The following is a 5,842-nucleotide window of genomic DNA, read 5'->3' as shown; positions in this document are numbered from 1 at the left end:
GGGGTGAGAGCTCACTGCACTAGCTCCTCTCATTGCAGAGAGGGGCAGCGTTTATCGGTGAAAACCCGACCGATATACCGCCATCTGAATAAGCCCTAAGTCTCAGACCCTTGGAGGTGTTGGCCAGTTTGTGACAGTAACTGTCCACTATTGGATATACAGGAACACTAGCTGTTCATCATTAGGCACAGGGTGTACACTGTGCTAAAATATTTTTCAAGGGGTCTTACTCATCCTAAGGCAGTCAGATGGCCGAGCGGTCTAAGGCGCTGCGTTCAGGTCGCAGTCTCTTCTAGAGGCGTGGGTTTGAATCCCACTTCTGACAAGGCAGTAACTTTTTGCCACACAGATTTTGTAAAACATGACCCCAAGCAAAATTTTGTTGTCAGAAACTAGAGATGAGCGAGCATACTCGGTAAGGCGATATACTCGAGAGAGCATCGCCTTTTTCGAGTACCTGCTGGCTCGTTCCTGAAGATTTGGTGGTGGCGCGGGGCAGCGAAGGGGAGCACGGAAGAGAGTGAGAGAGATCCCTCTCTCTCTCCTTCCCGATCCCCTCTGCAACCCCCCGCTCACCCCCGTGGCCCCCCTGAATCTTCAGGGATGAGCCAGCAAGTACTCGAAAAAGGTGATGCTCTCTCGAGTGTATCGCCTTACCGAGTATGCTCGCTCATCTCTACCAGAAAGTAAAAGAAAAACTATCTTGAAATAAATTCAAGAAAATTCAAGAAAAACCATCTTGAAAAAAGTTTTATATAGACTCAGATTTTCACTCTCTCTGTATATAGATTATATCAAAAACACAAATGAAAGCACTATTTAGTCATCGTACACTATGTAACTGTCAAAATCCCAAGTGAAGTCCCCGACACAGAACATTCAGTGAATTATACTATGGTACAATCAGTGAAAAACTGTTAAAAGCATCTGCCGAAACCCGGGATCGAACCAGGGACCTTTAGATCTTCAGTCTAACGCTCTCCCAACTGAGCTATTTCGGCTGTGGTAGAGCTGCAGGTCATTACTATTTGGGGGCGTTACTAAGAGGATATGGCCTTTTTGTTGTGCTTTGTGTCATTATTTTTTCTTCTTTCTTATTCTATATTTCCTTTTATTTTAATTAACCCCTTTATACCCAACCCTGTTTACCACCTTAGAGGCGTTGTGTCATTACCAAATTTTAACATGGATAATTAAAATATAAAAAGAAAGCATGCTCATCTGTCCTCGGCATTCCGGGGTACATATGAATGTTTTGTAGAACTTTTATTAATTATTTTTTAGGGGGGGGGGGGGGGGAGGAATTCTGCCACAGTTTTTTTGCATTTCATATTTACCGTATTCAGGATAAATAATATTATTCTCTGGGTAACACGATTCTGGTGATATAACGCTTATGTATTCCGGCATACCTGCTTCATCTGTACTGTGGACGGTCCGCCATCAGACACGCACAGTACAGATTTTTATTTTAAAGTCCCGCTTCTTCCGCAGAATCCCCGGCCCATCCGTAATGTCACATTCTTAGCTGTGAGAAGTAAAGCTTGTTCAGAAGTTCCATCACAGATCGGGCAAAAAGCTGACCGGAAAACGAATAGACCCCATTATAATCAATGGGGTCCGTTCGGCACTGTTGGGTTCCGTCTTAAGACAGAGCCATTCAGCCAAGGAATTCCCCTTTCCTGCTCCCTCAACAGAGGAGGAAAGCAGAATCCCCGCCACAGATGTGAAACGTTTGTACTCGTTTTCCGCGCAATATGTAGAGAATAGATGAGCGAACGTACTCGTTAAGGGCGATTTCGCAATCGAGCATCGCTATTTTCAAGTACCTGGCTACTCGGGTGAAAAGATTTGGGGGCGGCGTGGTGTAGGCAGGGGGTAGCAGTGGGGAACAGGTGGGAGCTCTCCCCCCCCCCCCCCCCCTCACTCCCCTCTGCAACCTCCCGCTTACCCCCGGCGCCCCCGGAATCATAAGATGCGCACATATATAAGAGTGGGCATGCGCAAAGCACTATGCATACCCGTGCACGCCGACACCTCACTTAGCTTAATATCAGGTCAGGGTGATTCCCCCATGAGAAGTAATGGAACCTGCGCAAAAAACACTCCTTTACTGTGCAAATATGTTGCGTAGGAGTGAACGTTTTTGCGCTTATGCTCATCTGAAGCTGACCTCAGGGCTTAAACACATGGGCGTGATATAGTCCTGCTATGCGGGTGAGAGGAGATAAAGGTCCATTTACACGGGACAAATGTCTGGCAAACGATGCCCAATACTTGTCCCTGTGTGTCCGCGCTCCCGTGCTTCTGCACAGGAGCTAGCAGAGCAGGCTGGTTCATGGAGCGGCCAGCAGGGGGACGGGGCAGTGCAAGTGATTTCTCTCCTCTCGCTCCCCCGCACCTCCATTCACATAACACAGCGGCCGTTCGCTACTGAACATCAGCTGTTAAAACTGAATGATAAGCTTCATCGCTGATCTTTTATGAAGCGTAAACGAAGGACGATCAGCTCATCGTGTAGTTTAACCCCTTAAGGACCAGACCCTTTTTAGGGATTTTACCCATGTGGCGGTTTTACTGCCCTATTTTGTTTCCTTTAGCTATCAAAATTATTTTTGCTGTGTTTTTTTTCCCCGTAAAATATAGGGCGATTTTTTTAAAATATCTATTTCACTGACTTTTTCTTCCGTTTTCTTGAGGGTAAAAAGCTAAAAAAAAACTATTTTTTTTACATGTATACTTTTTTAATTAGTAAATTTATGCTAAAATAACGTATGGGAATGGGTTCCTCTATTTGTTTCAGACGTTTCGATATATACATGCATGGTTTTAGTTTACAGGGCGCATACGGCGACGGCTTTGGATTATTTTCTTTCTTATGTATATATTGTTGTTTTATACTGTAATATTGTTTTACTTATTTATGTAATTGTGTTTTTTACAACCGTGTTTCCCCAAAATAAGACAGTGTCTTATAATAATTTTTGTTCAAAAAGGTTAAACTTTTTTACATGTATAGCTGCCTGGACACTATTTAAATTGACTTTTTTAATTAACTGTTAGCAGGGCTTAATTTTGGAGTAGGGCTTATATTTAAAGCATCCTCAAAAAGCCTGAAAAATCATTTTGCATCCTCAAAAATTCAGGAAAATCATGCTATGTCTTATTTTCAGGGTATGTCTTATTTTCAGGGAAACAGGGTATCTATGTCTCCCATGACGTCATGTAAGACCTCTGGGGGACATTCACATGTTTTTGTTTTTTTTTATTTGACACTTTTCCACTGTAGCTGGGACATTCATAGGAGCCCCAGTTACAGTGGAAAACAACCCCTGGAGGGACATTAGTCACTGGCAGAGCTGGTATGACCCACCAGTTCTGCTGTGGCAGGAAAACCCAGCGGTCACATGACCCCCCTGCTCCCGCAGCGGAAGAAACCCTTCCACTTTCACTTTCTAGTACAGAGTGCTCATTGGGCGCTGTGTACTTGGCAAAGGAAAAGGCAGGAAGGGTTAAAATCCCCTCCTGCCTTCTCCTGCAGGTTATCAGCTGCCACTAACAGCTGATAACCCATCCTAGCTCTGATTGATTGCAGAGAAAGGAGGCTTAGGCCTCATGTCCACGGGGAAAATCAGATCCGCTGCAGATTCTCCATGTAGAATCTGCAGCGGGTCCCTCCTGCCCCGCGGACATGAGCGCCGAAAATAAGAATTTAAAAGTATTTACCATCCGGCGCGGGCGGAGAAGATCAGCTGTTCCTCACGGCCGGATCTTCATTTTCGGCCGGCGGATGAATTCCTGACGCCGGCGGCACGTCGCCGGCACGTCGCCGACGTGCCGCGCGCATGCGCCGGGCACATCCGCTGAGCCGAAGCAAGGAAGATGCGGCCGTGAGGAACAGCTGATCTTCTCCGCCCGCGCCGGATGGTAAATACTTTAAATTCCTATTTTAGGTCTCCCGCGGATCCGGACGGCTTCCATAGGCTTCAATAGAAGCCCGCGGGAGCCGTCCCCGCGGGAGACCCGCACGAAAATGGAGCATGGTCCGGATTTTTCCATGCTCCATTTTTTTTAAAATGCCTTTTATTGACGATCCGCGGGTATTTATCTACCCGCGGGTGGTCAATGCATCCCTATGGGATGCGGATCCGCATGCGGGAGATCCGCTGCGGATCTTAAATCATAATTTGCCCGTGGACATGAGCCCTTAAAGTGCTGCCGCAATTTTACTGTTAGCTGGGTTTTAAGCCCAGGACCAGGCGCCGTAAATTTACAGTGCCTGGTCCTTAATAGGTTAAACAGCGGTTTATGTGAATGGAGAGGGGCTAGGGAGCGAGAGAAGAGAAATCTCCTGCACTGCCCCCCCCCCCCTGCTGGCCGCTCCATGACCGAGAAAGCTCTGCTAGCATGGGAGCGCGGACACACAGGGATGAGTGTCTGGCATTGTTTGCCCAACATTCGTCCCATGTAAAAAGACCTTACGACATGCCCTCTCTTTCCCGCACATAGTTAACCCCTTCCTGCTATAGGACCTACATTTACGTCCAGCAGCGTTGGGTATGTATGAAGGGAGATCGTACGACGTTCTCCCTCCATACAACGCAGGCGCCGGCTGTTTCCTACAGCCGACCCCTGGCATCAACAGCTCTGATAAGCTGCTCGGCTGATCAGAACTGTTAACCCTTTAAATGTCGCTGTCAATTCTGCCAAACCCTCATATAGCTACGTAGATGGAAAAATAAAGAGTTACGATTTTTTAAAAGGGGGGAGGAAAAATCGAAAATGGGAAAAAAAGGGCCACGTCCTTAAGGGGCTAATACTACGTGCTGGGGGAAAATAGGCAGGACCTATCTTCCTGCGCAGAGTTTGAACGGCCTGAGAAAGGGTAAAAAAAAACGTTCATGCGCAACTATGCTTTGTAGCAGCTCGCGTAGTTGCGCATACGGCTGTATGAAGACGCCCTTAGACCGAACACATTCTCAGCTGTGAGAAGTAAGTCTGCATGTAATTTCAGCCACAAAAACGTTCCCATTCATTGACAACAAGCGCCCTTTGAGGCCTTTTTTGAAATTCAAAAGTTTGCTCAATATGTATCAACAACGTTGCATGTTGCTATTTTATAAATTGTGTCTCTTTTCTTGCCGTTCAGATTCGTGACATTTAATGATACATGGAAGAGTTATCCCTGCAAGATTTTTTTTTTCTGTAATGGGCAGGTAGAGCCAAAATACTTCCTCTAATCCCCGCTCTTGAGTGTGGTTCTCGAGTTACAGACATTGTGAATAGTATCTATGTTCTACAGTGGTCAGGGCTTCCTGGAATTTTTGCAGTACCAGTTATCTGCTCTGGCAGCTTATACTCTTTTTAAGCAGCTGAAGCAAAATTTTTTGTCATCGGGTAAGAGAAGAATCTCCTGATTTATTTGGTCTAATTTGTTTTTGTGCGTATATGTTATATCACTAAGTGACTGAATATTTGAGCCCAGTCTTATATAGGGACTAAACCTCTGGAAATGACACAGTGAACAGAGGTATATACATACACCTATATGATAGATTTAAAGGGGTTTCCCAAGCCATTTCTATTGATGACCAAACATCAGGATAAGTCATCGATAGTTCGGGTTCACCACTCAGGACCCCAACTGATCTGCTGTTCGGGCCACAACACAGTGTACACAAGGGGAAGCATATTGCTGTGACACCTGTGTAGGTAATTGCACGCACAGCTCCTATTAAAATCAATGACAGCTGTCCCCTCAATTTCCAGCGTTGGCCAATATACACAGGTCAGAGCTATCTGCTTCCGCTCCTACACACTGAGTTGTAGCACTGACAGCAAG

At 45.9% G+C, this 5,842-nt stretch overlaps 1 non-coding gene across 1 annotated transcript; it reads right to left on the bottom strand.

The window, feature by feature from the left end:
- Window positions 1-928: 928 nt before the first annotated feature.
- On the bottom strand, window positions 929-1,001 carry TRNAF-GAA (transfer RNA phenylalanine (anticodon GAA)). The gene has a single exon. It is a non-coding gene; the product is annotated as a tRNA-Phe (tRNA).
- Between the last annotated feature and the right edge of the window lie 4,841 nt (window positions 1,002-5,842).

This window comes from Eleutherodactylus coqui, chromosome 6 (genome assembly GCF_035609145.1).
Source record: "Eleutherodactylus coqui strain aEleCoq1 chromosome 6, aEleCoq1.hap1, whole genome shotgun sequence".
NCBI classification, from domain to species: domain Eukaryota; kingdom Metazoa; phylum Chordata; class Amphibia; order Anura; family Eleutherodactylidae; genus Eleutherodactylus; species Eleutherodactylus coqui.
Note: the sequence above shows the minus strand (reverse complement) of the source record. Positions and strands in the feature narration are given on the sequence as shown.